At 39.6% G+C, this 15,847-nt stretch overlaps 1 non-coding gene across 1 annotated transcript; it reads right to left on the bottom strand.

The window, feature by feature from the left end:
• Positions 1–15,554: 15,554 nt before the first annotated feature.
• trnay-gua (transfer RNA tyrosine (anticodon GUA)) lies at positions 15,555–15,642 on the bottom strand. Its single transcript is given in 2 exon segments — positions 15,555–15,590; positions 15,606–15,642. It is a non-coding gene; the product is annotated as a tRNA-Tyr (tRNA).
• Positions 15,643–15,847: the final 205 nt, after the last annotated feature.

Genomic DNA, 15,847 nt, shown 5'->3' on the forward strand with positions numbered 1-15,847 from the left:
CTGACTATTCATTATGCATTTAAGGGCTTTCCCCACCACTGGGGAAGAGGGCAAGTGGGTAAGTGGGAATTTTGTATTCAGTTTGATATTCACTTGTCCCCCTGAATTCTGGTGTTTTGTTTGTGGGTCGTCTAGCTGGAGATGGACAATGGGGGAGGGGGGTGTTGAGATTTTGGATTTAGTAGATGTTCCTGCATTCTGGTGGATTTTTGGAGTGGCCTGCTGTGCCATACCTACATTCTTACACACCCTGACTTGCCAGGCCTTCAGCTTGTGGCCAACAAAAGCACCAAGTTTTGGCTTAAAAGCCCCCACACTAGAAAATTACAGATGACTGCCAATGTTCCTGTAGCCATATAGACCTGTGTTTCAGATTTAAAGGCAAGTTCATGTTTGAAAATATTTCATCAGCTAAGCCTAAACACCTTCTGAATTGAAACTAAATGTTAAGTTTTTAATAACTGTTGCAAAAATAAGATTGTCCCTCACTGACTATTCATTATGCATTTAAGGGCTTTCCCCACCACTGGGTTCAGCAGAAGATTGGCATGGGGAAAAATATCAACAGCAAAAGAACAAATAAAATGCTTAAACAGTAAGCAAAATGTGCATGTGCTACAAGAAACATTAAAATGATTAAGTTTGAACAGTATTGAAACACAAAAAGCTGAACCTTGGCCATAGGTAGGAATGTGCACACAAAGTTGGGCTTAAAAATGTTGGTCATACTTAAATAAGCTATATTAATATATTTCTTATTAATTTATTTCTTATCGATGTTTCTTATTAGTAATAGAGCATTCGTCAGGGCCTGTTATCTGACAAATATTCTCTATCTGTCTTGCCCTCTTTGAAACCCTGTCTCCTCAGTATATTGTTCTCTGTCTTTTTTTTTTATTATTCACAAGTTCAAGTTCTTTGATATTACAGGTGACCATGCTTTATTTACTTTAACTGAGCAATTACATACATCATAAATAATTACAAATAAATACCCTGTAAATAAACAATAGGTATGGTGGCTAATGGCTCTTCTTGCATTTGTAATATTATCTCTTACTTGCTTTATTTTACAACATTTCCAGTATGGCTTCAAATAAAGTCATAAAGTATGATAACATACAGTAAACAAACTAAAAATGCACCTTAATAAACATGTGCTAAGGAGGTGCTCTCCCATGCTGCTTGTTGGGGAAGATAGAGGCTATGGCACGGCAGTAGGTCTATAATGATTTAGCATGCCTAGTACACAGCTCTCAATATGGCATTAAATATTTTCACAACACTTATAGGCTAAAACAATTAAGAAACTTTATATAAGTTCATAATTATGCCAGTAACACCACACAGGTATGACATCAGAGGTATGGCATGTGAAGACAATCAAATGCGTGTCTCACACGCTCATTGCGTGAGAGTTGGCAACCCAGACTTAGCACTGGGTCAGGTTAGTGACATTGTACTGGAGGTGCAGAAAGCTGGTATAGGGTAAGGTGGCCTGGGCCAATCTCTTCCACCTTTACTAGCCATTGCACACAGGCAGAGAGAGAGAGAGAGAAAGAAAGAAAAGGAAAAAGGGGTGGGGTGTTGTGTGATCTGTCTAAGGAGAAAGTAGGGGAAATAATTACTGCAGACTAACAGTCCAGTTGCTTGTTGAGCATGGAGAAAACCAAGAAATGGGGAAAAGAAAGGCCCAGCAAAGAAATCATTTTTTTCTTTACTTTTTTTTAACAAGACAATTCCTAGATCTACTACAATACCATGTGAACAGATAAAACAGAAAAAGCTCTATTCCCACTCATTACTTTAGAAAGTTCATTCATCATCTTTATTTAAAGAGCACATCAAACAAGAAAGCCTCTTCATTGTTTTTAGAACAAGGAACTATTCCCTATACTAAAAAACTGTTTAATAAAAAAAATCCTCAGTTAGAGAACACACGAAATATTAAAGCAATAAAAACAAACACTACACTTGACCTTAACCAAAAGACTGAAAACCAATAACTTACTCCACTCAATGGCTTTAAATATACCACTTCCAATTATTAAAATCCAGAAAGGTAAACACAGCTAGACTCCGCCCCCAACAGCTGGATCCTTTTGACTTTTGAAGAGAGACATCGCTTTGGGTGTGTGTGTGTGTGTGTGTGTGTGTGTGTGGTTTCCATGCAAAAAGCTCGATATTTCTAACATTTTACCACCAAAAATGTGCAGCTCTACCAGAGCAAAGCCTGCAAAAATAAGCTGAACTCATTAACATTCCTCTCCCCGGAAATCTGTAATATATAGATTGAGGCACTACCTAAAAGCCCATCTGTTTCTGGGTTGTAGAATTTCCTTATATCATAGCCAGACTCTTGTTTTATTTCTTTATCATTATAGTTACTATACTTTTCCTTATGTTGTACAAAACAGACACAGAAAGAGAATAGCTCTGGCCTGATGAGTAGAGTCAGGGCAGTGATTTTATTTACAAATTCGATTTCACCATTGGTGAGACAAGAATACAAAAAAACAACATATTGGAAAAATAATATAATTTTGAAAAGTAAATATAATACAATGAATCTGCTGCCTGGTATGAAACCCCGGGATAAAACCCCAGTAGGATTAGAACCTCCTGGGAACGGACTCCTCGTCCGAATGCAGCGCATGGAGCTCCGGGGATTCAAGCTTTAACTTTGAAAAGATGATACAGGTTTTGTTAAAAAAAAAGTGCAATTGAGGAAATATTTAAAACACTCAGCATCGGCATTATCAGCATACTAATATTAAGAAATTGTGTTATGAAACTAGAAAGACCATTAAAGAGTTTTCTAGAGTTATAGTTTGTTTGTAAAAGATGAAAATATTGTTTTAGAAGTGTGCACATTTTGCACGAACTAATGGAAACTCAGGCATGGTTCCAGAGAGCAACAAGCAGGCCAGGAAGGGCAGTTTGGGGGGCTTGCCATAGTTAGTTGGACAAACCCTGAACCACAGCAGGGAAGTTAGCTCAAGTGGTAGAGAGCTTGCTTAGCATGTGAGAGGTAGTGGGATTGATGCCCACGTTCTCCAAAACTGCTACCTTACTCAGATTTTACAGAGAAAACCTTTCTTGTCATCTTGCAAACCATCTGAATCATCTGCACTTTCAGCCAAGTCAAGATCAAATTTCTTTCGCCACATTCAAAGCAGCACATCTGTGAAAACAGTCAGTATTTGGATTAAACCCACAACCTTGGCACTGTTTGCAACAATGACCAAATCAACTAACTGTACACTACTTTTCTGCTGATATGCTCCTCTGATGAGCTCCGAAGGTTAGCTAATACAGATTCCTTTCACTTTGCTTGTCTTTATTTCTTGAATTGCTGACTGACCTCAGGATCTCCAACTCACATTTTTCAACAGGCTTGTCATATTCCCACCATCCACTATGAAATTCTAACTTTCGCTTGTGTGCAAAGTCAGCTTAGATAGCTTTTACAAAGTGAAAATATGATGCTTACCTGCTTGTATTCTTAAACCTGCTGGTGAAAAGCTTGCATCTGTCCTGAAAAGGCACTTTTCACCACCTTATACCCAACTGCTCTCATTGAACAATGAAGCAACAAATGCTTCCTGAGGCATGCCCCAAAAGTGTGAGAAGCATGCCAGAGACTCCATGTGAGGAGATTTTAGGAACAATTATTCTCCAAACAGCTTTATACCACTGCTGGGCCATGCAATTTTTAATGGTTTATTCCGTGAAGGACGCGAGTCTAAATCGGATCCGGTGAAAACCTCCCCTGTCCAAAACCTCCCATCGGAAACCTCACAGGGAGGTTTTCTACTCACTTTGTGGGGTTTTTGCCTGACACGAGGGGGTTTTCAACTAATTAATCTCAGGCGTTAATTGAGTAAATCAGTTGAAATCCTCCCACATCAGTCGAACCCACTCCCCCCCCCCCCCAATCTGAGCAGATCTATAAATCCTTGATCAATTAAGGGACTAATAGCTTGTGGCATAATTTTGTTGCATCTTTATGTTAAAAATCCCAGTGGTCACCAATATACCAAAAAACATACTTATTTGGTCCTTTTTATAAAATCTATAAAAATAATTGTTATTATACTGACTGGCATATTCTAATAATTATTATTTTAAAATAGGCCAATATTTTAAAGAGACAAAATATTCCCTGTAAATTTATTATTTTGGCCTAATTATTTTGGCAAACTATTTAAACTGTGACAGTAAAAATTTAATAATGAAAGCAATAGCATTAGAGATTATTCTTTTAACATATGCCAATATTTCTAAAATGTACGTGTTCCTTGTAAATTTATTTAGGCCAAATTATTTTAGCAAACTATGTAAATTGTGACTCAAAATTTAATAATGAATGCAATAGCATTATAGAAGGTTTATTTCACTAAAGTTTAATCAAATGAAAATAAATGAATTAATTTGAAATGATTCCCTTAGACTCCCAAACCCTAACTGGCCAACAGGAATTGACTTGTACAACTCATTCTTCTGTGGTGAAAGAATTTCATTGGTCCATTTTGTTATCCAGTGCCTATACAGTCTGTGAGCAATTGTAATTAAGTTGGATTTGTTTGTCAAGCATCCACTGACCAACAGCTTGTACAAACAAGAATTAGGAGATGGTTTAATCAAGGCCAAGCTTAATAAGGGTAATTAACAGTGCAAGTACCTTTTATATAAACAATAGCAGAACTTTCTTTTGTAACAGGGCGATGAACATACTATAATTATTATTATTTTTTTATTCCATCATTAAACTATTGTTTGAATAATTTGAATTATTTTCAGAACATTAAATATGTACTGTAGGGGGACAAGATTGAGTATGTACCAATGCAATTCACTGAATAAAAGATAACAACATAGCATTTTATGATCATGTAATATTTTATTACTGTGAAGACAATAATTATTTTATTCAATAAAATTACAAAAATAAATCAACAAATTAAATATATTAAAATTAGTATAGGCGGCACGGTGTTGTAGTGGTTAGCGCTGTCGCCTCACAGCAAGAAGGTCCTGGGTTCGAGCCCCGGGGCTGGCGAGGGCCTTTCTGTGTGGAGTTTGCATGTTCTCCCCGTGTCCGCGTGGGTTTCCTCCGGGTGCTCCGGTTTCCCCCACAGTCCAAAGACATGCAGGTTAGGTTAACTGGTGACTCTAAATTGACCGTAGGTGTGAGTGTGAATGGTTGTCTGTGTCTATGTGTCAGCCCTGTGATGACCTGGCGACTTGTCCAGGGTGTACCCCACCTTTCGCCTGTAGTCAGCTGGGATAGGCTCCAGCTTGCCTGCGACCCTGTAGAAGGATAAAGCGGCTTGAGATAATGAGAATGAGAAAATTAGTATAAAAAGAAGTATTCTAATCTAACAATAAACAGTGCTGGAAAGCTGCATGAGCCACTTCACTATTTATTAATTTATATGATAATATTTTAAATGTATAATAAAATTTTAAATGTATATTTTTGCATCTTTGGTATAATGTTAAGGTAAGTATTTGTCCTAATCAGTCGTTATTTGGAAGATCATAATATTTCCAGTTCCATAAGTGAGCATTTTGTCCTACACTCGTCACTTGTGTCTTTTAGGCCTACCAAAAAGCTGCAACTGGCCGGGTGTATATTATTTAGGAGTTTTTTGATACTTGCCTATGTTTTATACTATAGTTTATATTTTAACACAGAAATCATACATATTTTGACTTAACTTACTTACTGTCACCATACTAAAAATGTGAAAATAATAACCTACTTACCTACCCTGGCCTCTGGCAATTATATAAAAAATAAGATTAAATTTAAGACTTGCATTTTTAAAGACCTTTTCACAACCCAGAGATATTTAGCAGATAAATCAGCCTAACTGCTTTGAGTTATAAGTGTAAAGATATCTTATATTCCTTATATTTTTAAGTGTAAATACAGTAAGTAGCTTACGGATATAAATCTTTCAAGATGCCTTTTATAAATCAATCACTGCAATAATCATGTGATTAACTATTATTGTTTATTCACAATTTAAGCTGTTGGGACTATTTATTTACTATATTTATATTTATTCATACTTGTAAATAATATTTTATATAATTTACTAAATGTATGTGAATTGCCTAATTGCATGTAGGCATAAACAAGCATAAACATTTTACTACATATCATGTTATCCAGTTGGCTAATTACTTTAACACTGGCAATAATCTTCAAAAGATTTCAAAAGGTCCCGGCCTGGGATTTTGTTTATCTGACATTTACTAATTTCACAAAAGTCGAAAATGTCCCTCTTGTCTGTCAACAACAGATGGAAGGTTTGTTTGCTCAACAGTTAAAATTATGATCGAAAACCTCCCTGACTCGCCATTGTTATGGTCGACTTCCTCCTTTGTTTTCTGCTGGGAGGTTTTCACCTATTTCAATGACAGGTTTTCGCCAGGGAGGGTTATTGCCGTAAATCGCCTAAATAGACACGCTCAAAATTAGCCCCACTTAACAGACGGTATGCTGTTCAGACGTGTTGTACTTAGACGTGTTCTATATAGGCGTGTTATAAATACAAATAGTTTTTATAAATATCAAAATTATGATGCTTCTATGTGTATGGTTACAAGTAGCATTTGGAATTTTAGGCCAAAATATGAGATAAATGACATGAAATGCTGTTTCTTTTCTCCATATATATTGAGAAACTACATTCTCCAAACGTAAAAGAATATAAAGCGCTATTTAGGCGTATAATAGACAGGCAAGCGTGTTCCCCCTGGTTTTACTATATATTTTACCATACAAATGTGTAGTCAGTAAGTCTAAAACCATGCACATTTTTGCATTTTAATACCTGTCTTATTAAATATAATTCCATAAATTTGACAAATTAGGCCTAATCTGTAGTAATCCCCTATATATAGACTTAACGTCCACTGTCCAAGCAGGTAAAAAAATTAACTCATGAATCTGTTTATGACCTATAATATGGAAATTTTTTATGGAGTTTTAGAAAATTTTCAGAATACAGTGAAAATGATAATAAAGTAATAGCAAAAAAAAAAAACAAAATAGGCCCTACTAGATATTTAATGCATTCATAATTTGAAATTTGAATTAAGCCTAAGTCTGGCTGACATTTGATTGTAAGACCACCTGTTTGAAGATCTCATCTCATTATCTCTAGCCGCTTTATCCTGTTCTACAGGGTCACAGGCAAGCTGGAGCCTATCCCAGCTGACTACGGGCGAAAGGCGGGGTACACCCTGGACAAGTCGCCAGGTCATCACAGGGCTGACTGTTTCAGCTAGCATGAAAATGCAAGGTCTTCCCTGAAAGAGAATCTGGATGGGAGCATATGTTGCTCTAGAACCTGGATATACCTTTCAGTATTGATGGTGTCTTTCCAGATGTGTAAGCTGCCCATGCCACACACACTAATGAAACCCCATACCATCAGAGATGCAGGCTTCTGAACTGAGCGCTGATAATAACTTGGGTTGTCCTTCTCCTCTTTAGTCCGAATGACACGGCGTCCCTGATTTCCATAAAGAACTTCAAATTTTGATTCGTCTGACCACAGAACAGTTTTCCACTTTGCCACAGTCCATTTTAAATGAGCCTTGGCCCAGAGAAGACGTCTGCACTTCTGGATCATGTTTAGATACGGCTTCTTCTTTGAACTACAGAGTTTTAGCTGGCAACGGCGGATGGCACAGTGAATTGTGTTCACAGATAATGTTCCCTGGAAATATTCCTGAGCCCATTTTGTGATTTCCAATACAGAAGCATGCCTGTATGTGATGCAGTGTCGTCTAAGGGCCTGAAGATCACGGGCACCCAGTATGGTTTTCCGGCCTTGACCCTTATGCACAGAGATTCTTCCAGATTCTCTGAATCTTTTGATGATATTATGCACTGTAGATGATGACATGTTCAAACTCTTTGCAATTTTACACTGTCGAACTCCTTTCTGATATTGCTTCACTATTTGTCGGCGCAGAATTAGGGGGATTGGTGATCCTCTTCCCATCTTTGCTTCTGAGAGCCGCTGCCACTCCAAGATGCTCTTTTTATACCCAGTCATGTTAATGACTTATTGCCAATTGACCTAATGAGTTGCAATTTGGTCCTCCAGCTGTTCCTTTTTTGTACCTTTAACTTTTCCAGCCTCTTATTGCCCCTGTCCCAACTTTTTTGAGATGTGTTGCTGTCATGAAATTTCAAATGAGCCAATATTTGGCATGAAATTTCAAAATGTCTCACTTTCGACATTTGATATGTTCTCTATGTTCTATTGTGAATACAATATCAGTTTTTGAGATTTGTAAATTATTGCATTCCATTTTTATTTACAATTTGTACTTTGTCCCAACTTTTTTGGAATCGGGGTTGTATAAACATTGCATGATAGCAATTACTTAGTTAAAATGTGCAGTTATCTAACATAGTACTGAGGATATATTTTTATTTGCATGATCAAATGTCAGGAATATAGATATTTATGCAGTGTTTTATGCCCGCATGTTGCACTAGCAAAGACATGTTTTTGGGTTGTTTGTCCATCTGCTATCTTTCAGGTTAAATCTCTAAGTAGTGTGTATTACCACACAGGCATCAGTAGTGTGGGCTACATTTTTCTCGTTTTAAGTTCAGACATCAGTGTGTCACGTACTGCTTTCTAGTCAGAATTCTTCTGAATCTGAAGAGGTAGAACTGGAAGTGGGTTACTCAGATGACTCTGATGATGACCCAGATTACAGGTTTGAGAAACCGTAACATTTTTTCTAATAGGATGTGTGTTCCTTTATATATTATTAACTTGTACTTTGTTTTTTTTTACACACATTATTAAATTTATTAAGAGGCCTTTTTATTTTTAGATATTGTATCTAAATTTTTTTGTCCCACCACCTTTTCTCTGAAAAGGAGCGGGGGGACATATATAGAAATAGGGGCCAGCTGTCCGTCTGGTTAAAGTTTTTCAGAATGTGCTTATGCTTGAAATATTTATTGGTTTTAAACAATTTATAATTTTGCAAAAAAGGTAATAATATTGCTTTAGCTGTTTCTTTGTAACTTCAAGCTTTTTTGAGAAAAACTTGGTAAAATTTAACTTTGAAAAAATCTCAACCTTGACTTAAGAGTTTCTGATGACTTGCGGCGGGGGGATATTGGTCACTTTAGTGGCAATCTTGTAAAGTTTATTTTTGTGATACATGCCTGTTTTGTCATATTATCTGTAGAACGACTTTTTTTTTATCATATCAAAGCTTTCGGGCAGATTAGCAGCATGCATTTGATTTGCATTATACAATATTTTTGATAAAATTGAATTTGACTTCTGGAGAAACTTTTTCTCTGGAGATTAAACATTAATTTTAATTATTAATTTTGTTTTTTTGTATGATGTAATTTTTCATCATATGAATTTTCTCAGGAAATTTATTGATTGTAATGTGTTTGTGTTAAAACTGTTCACAGTTTTGCTCTTAAAAATGACACGCATATTCAGTTGCATTTTGTTGAATCTGCCTAATGCCATACTGAGTCTTCAACTCTTTGTCATAAAAACTTACAGTATTTTTTCCTATGAATTTTCTCAGGAAATGTATTGATTGTAATGTGTTTGTGTTAAAACTGTTCAGTTTTGCTCTTAAATATGATGTTGTATTATAAATTGTATGTAGACGTCTACTTGAAAAGATTGGTGTAGAGTTTGTTTTGTTTCAAGCGGAGATTTAGTAATGTTTATGTTTATCTGGCGTATTGTTTGCAAGTCATTATTGGAATAAAACATTGAATTTTAAAACATTCATAAAGTTTGTTTTACTTAATTTTTAGTTCTCAATATTGGAGAGTAAGCCTCTAATACAATCATAAAAATTGTAGGCCCACTGCCTGTATGTAAATATCCAGATCCCCTGTAAATAGCAGCTCCCTGGTGTGGCTGGATGGACACCTGCTACAAATGTTCATAGAATGTTCTGCTTCACCTGTTCATATGATGTTTGTGAACATTTGTGAACATTTGTATAATGTTCATATAATGTTCGCATATGAACATTACCTGTCCTCATTCTTTGTTCATGTAATGCTCATGCAATATTCATTTCATGTTCACGAACAATTCTATGCGAACGTTCTAAAAACATTTAAAAAAAATTCAGTTTCCGGGTGAGTGGTACTCCTCTCACACAACCACAAACAGATGCAAGATAAAACAACTCATCTGGACACAACATCAGTAAGTACAGGACTCAAAATCAGCAAAAAGAAGACTGAACTCATGAAGATTAACACTACAAACAGCACACCAGTCACAATCGGAGGGGAAGAATTAAAGGAGGCTGAGTCCTTTGTGTACTTCGGAAGCGTAGTAGACCGTCAGGGGGGCATGGATAGAGATGTAACAGCCAGGATAGGGAAAGCAAGAGCAACCTTCATAATGCTGAAGAATGTCTGGGCCACTAGCATGATATGAGTAGCCACCAAACTCTGGATCTTCAACTCTAATGTCAAGTCAGTACTGCTCTATGGATCTGAGACATGGAGAACAACAAAAGCAACACAGCACAGGATACAAACCTTCATAAACACTTGTCTGAGAAGAATCTTGAAAATCAAGTGGTCAGACAAGATCAGCAACCTGGAGCTGTGGGATAGAGCAGGATAAAATCCAGTTGGAAGCCAGATCCTCAAGAGGAAATGGTCCTGGATAGGGCACACACTCAGGAAGCCAAGATCCAGCATTACACCTGGAATCCACAGGGCAGAAGAAAGAGAGGAAGGCCAAAAAACAGCTGGAGAAGGGACACAGAGGAGGAGATGAGGAGTATAGACAACAGCTGGCACGACCTAAGGAAGAAGGCGAAAAGACGAGTGCAATGGAGGAACATCATCAATGGCCTACGCTCTGATCGGGGCAAAGGGCCCAAGTAAGTAAGTACGTAAGTACTGTACATACTTGGTCAGCAAGTATGCTGAACTTCCCGACTTATGTGAGCTGGGATTTATTTAATGACGATGATGGTTTTTGTGAGTTTTCTGTCAACATGAACCACTTTTTTTCTGGCCACTTTTGCAATTGGACTTCTCAGTATTGGTACTTGCATCAGTAGCATGCGCTGGGGAAAAAAATGAGATTTTCTGAAAAAAAAAATCATATTCTTAGTGGGCTAAAACTGTGCAGGGGTGTGTAGAACCCTTTCTGATGGTTTTTGTAGGTTCTCTGTCCACTTACACCACTTTTTCTAATGCCTTGGCCTTGACAGCCTTGGCCTCAAGAGCCCTGGCCTTGAGAGCCTGAGCCTTGACAGCTCATGTGCTGCATAATCTCATCTCATTATCTGTAGCCACTTTATCCTGTTCTACAGGGTTGCAGGCAAGCTGGAGCCTATCCCAGCTGACTACAGGTGAAAGGCTGGGTACACCCTGGACAAGTCGCCAGGTCATCACAGGGCTGACACATAGACACAGACAACCATTCACACTCACATTCACACCTATGGTCAATTTAGAGTCACCAGTTAACCTAACCTGCATGTCTTTGGACTGTGGGGGAAACCGGAGCACCCGGAGGAAACCCACGAGGATATGGGGAGAACATGCAAACTCCATACAGAAAGGCCCTCGCCGGCCACAGGGCTCGAACCCGGACCTTCTTGCTGTGAGGCGACAGTGCTAACCACTACACCACCGTGCCGCCTGTGTTGCATAATATTTAAAAAAATTGTAAAGCAAAAAAAAAAAAACAATCACATGAGTGGGTGCCTTGTATTCACAGGTGGTATAGAGTCCCTTCTGATGTTTTTTTTTTTGAGGAATTTCTGCCCACTTGGATACTTTTTTACATGGTGCCTCAGCCTTGACAGCACATGAGCGGGGGAGGAAAAAAAATTCTGAAAAAAAAAGTTCTGAAATTTAAGACTCTAGAGGGGTGTGTTGAACCCAAGCCTGAAAACCCCTGATGTTTTAGGGTGCTTTTATACATGAAAAGCACATATGCAGGTGTGAAAAGCTCATGTGTTTAGTGAGTCAGCATACATGCTAACCATAAACTGTGGGACTTTGTCATTTTTTTTCAGCCTGATGCCCGTGGTAAAACTGAGCAGTGGAACTTTGCCATTTTTCTGAACTGTGGGACTTTGCCATTTTTCTGAACTGTGGGATTTTGTCATTTTTCCGCCTGATGCCCATGGTAAAACTGAGCAGTGGGACTTTGTCATTTTTTTTGGCCTGATGCCCATGGTAAAACTGAGCAGTGGGACATTGCCATTTTTCTGAACTGTGAGAATTTGTCATTTTTCTGAACTGTGGGAATTTGTCATTTTTTCTGAACTGTGGGACTTTGCCATTTTTCTGAACTGTGGGACTTTGTCATGTTTCTGCCTGATGCCCATGGTAAAAAAAGTCAGGACTAAATCATCATCAAAGAGAGAGAGAGAGAGAGAGAGAGAGAGAGAGGATTGAGAGAGAGAGGACTACCAGGAAATACAGAAAATAAAAAGACATTAGATTACAGGGAACTAACCATAAGTTTGCTGTTCTCTGCCAAGAGAGACAGTCACAGTTGTGGCCAAAACTTTGCTGAAAGCATCCCAACCTTGGACCCACTGAGTAGCACCTGTATACTGGCCAATATTCATATAACAGGTTTGGATGCTTTGGGATAGATTTAACTTTTAATTCCATTTTTCAACATTTTTTATCTAATCAGGTGATGGAACTGCAACCCAACTTCCTAACCCAGGTTGCAACCCAACCCCCCACAGCTCTTTGTCCTTCTTATTGGCCCTTCCTTTGTTTTGGGCTCTCTGGTACACGAGTCTGCCTGCAAAACCTCACTGGAGGCCAATATATCCCATTATTGCCATCTGGTGGTCAGAGCAGGTAATGCAGGGCCACCTCAGCTTCTTCCCTGGAATGGTCAGCAATGGTGCTGACCTTCCCGACTTAAGTGAACTTAGATTTATTGCCATCTGATGGTCACAGTAGGTAATGCAGGGCCACTTCAGCTTCTCCCTGGTATGGTCAGCAAGTATGCTGACCTTCCCAACTTGAGTGATCTTAGATTTATTAAATGACAATGTAAAAAAAAAAAAATTTATTATTTTTGGGCTGACACTGTACATTCTTGGTCAGCAAGTATGCTGAACTTCCCGACTTATGTGAGCTGGGATTTATTTAATGACAATGATGTTTTTTGTGAGTTTTCTGTCAACATGAACCACTTTTTTCTGGCCACTTTGACCAATTGGACACTTGGACTTCTTAGTATTGGTACTTGCATCGGTAGCATGCGCTGGGGAAAATTTTTTGATTATCTGAAAAAAAAATCATATTCATAAATCATATTCATATTCTTTGTTGGCTAACACTGTGCAGGGGTGTGTAAAACCCTTTCTGATGGTTTTTGTAGGTTCTCTGTCCACTTGCACCACTTTTTCAAAGGCCTTGTCAGCTCTGGCCTCGAGAGCCCTGGCCTCGAGAGCCCGAGCCTTGACAGCACATGCACCGGGGAGAAAAAAAAACATTTCTGAAAAAAAAAAATCTGAAATTTAAGACTCTAGAGGGGTGTGTGGAACCCAAGCCCGACGACCCCTGATGTTTTTATGGTGCTTTTATACATGAAAAGCACATATGCAAGTGTAAAATCTCATGGGCTTGGTGAGTCAGCATACACCAGCACACTGACTGATCTAACTAAAGAGGGGGCACCAGATCCGGTCCAGTGGACGGAGCAATGCCAGCAGGCTTTCTCTAAGGTAAAGGCTGCATTGTGTGGGGCGCCACTGTTACACTCACCTGACTTTTCTCTCCCCTTTGTTTTGCAGACGGATGCGTTGGACAGAGGGCTGGGGGCTGTTCTGTCCCAGGAGTTGGAGGGGGAGGACTGTCCAGTGCTGTACATCAGCCGGAAGCTGTCGGTGCGCGAGGGCAGGTACAGCACCATAGAAAAGGAATGCCCCGCCATCAAGTGGTTGGTCCTCGCCCTCCGCTACTACCTGCTGGGGTGCCCTTTCACCCTCTGGCCAGACCATGCGCCCCATGCAGTGACTCCAACTCATGAAGGATGCCAACGCGCGGATTACCCATTGGTATCTGGCACTCCAGCCATTTAAGTTCGAGGTGGTCCACAGGCCGGGGGCGCAGATGGTCATGGCGGATTTCCTCTCCTGTCAAGGGGGTGGGGAGTCAGCTGCAGGATGGATGGCTCCCCGGCCTGAGTCCGGCGGTGGGGGTATGTGGCAGCAGGGGCGTGGTCAAGCGTCGGTCTGTGAATGGAGGGCGGAGTCAGGGAAGGTAAGTGGCAGAATCACTGCACCTGATGGGAATTAACCTGTGTTTGTGTGTCTTCCCCAGTGACCACGCCCTATAAGAGGAGAGGGAGAGCAGAGGAAGGGGGCTCTCCCCCAACCTGAACACTTGTGTGTGTGCCTGTGTATGCGTGCGTGCGTGCGTGTGTGGGAGAATAAATGTAAAGCTTAAAAGCTAAAATAAAAGGTTTTTTGCGAGCTCAGTTCTGGCCTGCCGTGCTTCTGTGCTCCACCCACCTTAACTATTTCTAGATGCATGTTTAACGGCAGTTTTTGTTTGCATGTTTTGGTTGATGGATCTTTCTCCTAACTTTCTCCTAACGTTTGTAAAGTGGGAACCTCGGGAGAGCTTTTGGAGAACGTTCCCTTTTGGTTGTATTAAAGTTCCCCTTACTACTGCAATGCAAGAAAACTTTGGAAAACCTGATGACAATGTTCCAGTTGGGTTCTTTGAGCGTTAGCTACAGACATACAGTCAAGAGTGAATTTGAGTAAATAAAAGTCAAATTTGAGGGTGAGATGAGGACATACAGTCAGTAGTAAACTGTTATGCAACTTAGCAAGAGTTACCTGCCTTGGTGAATGAATATCACTAAATTCACATTTGTTTGCTCCTTGTAGTATCAGCACAATAAGCTGGCATCAAAAGGAGCAACCTGCCAGAAAAACTGCAATAACATTGGGCGAGATGTCAAGGTCAGTCAAACTTGTAAAAATGACAGAATCCTATCCCAGAGAATAATTTGTGAAGATGTAACTTAAAATTTGCCTTATTTTTGCAGATGCCCCAAAGGTACTGTGCCCAGCCAAAAGTACTGCACTCAGCCTTGAGAAGCACCAGAGGGACATCCACCGGAGGGCCTCGGAGGAACTGCGCCTGGCCACGAGAAGTTTGTAAGGTACCAGACACATACGTGACGACAGGTTCACAAAGGTACCGCCCCAAGCCACTCGAGGACCGCAGAGGTACTTTGCCCAAGCAGTACATGGTGCCTCAAAGGTATTACACCCAGCCACGGGTGGTCCTCAGAGGTCCTGTGGGCATTGCCGTTTGTTTCAAGTCAGTCCCTGGTGGTCTAGTGGCTAGGATTTGGTGCTCTCACCACCACGGCAAGGGTTCGATTCCCGGTCAGGGATAAGTCTTAGCTTGGGGGGTGTGTGTGTGTGTGTGTGTTTTTTTAACCCCACCTCCCCATCATTATTACTAAAATAGCATCAGACTCTCTGTTGGAACAAACGCTTCCTTCAAGCCAGATTCTAACCAGCGACCTAAGGATGGCCATTGCAAGCAACTACAGTCCTCCGCTCTTCCAACTGAGCTATCGAAGGGTACCCTGAAGTGCTTTTCTGCTGAGTGAGCCGTCAAGCAACAACTCCAACAGCGCTTGCTTTTAATATACTGCATATATATTGTTTTGTGCCAAAACTCGTTTTGCACAAGCTGGCTTAATCTACCAAATTATGTGCACCCGCAATACGCAACGCAATTAAATAATTTAGAAAATCTATTATAAATAGTGATTTCTTTTCAGTC

This window comes from Neoarius graeffei, chromosome 19 (assembly GCF_027579695.1).
Source record: "Neoarius graeffei isolate fNeoGra1 chromosome 19, fNeoGra1.pri, whole genome shotgun sequence".
Lineage (NCBI taxonomy): Eukaryota > Metazoa > Chordata > Actinopteri > Siluriformes > Ariidae > Neoarius > Neoarius graeffei.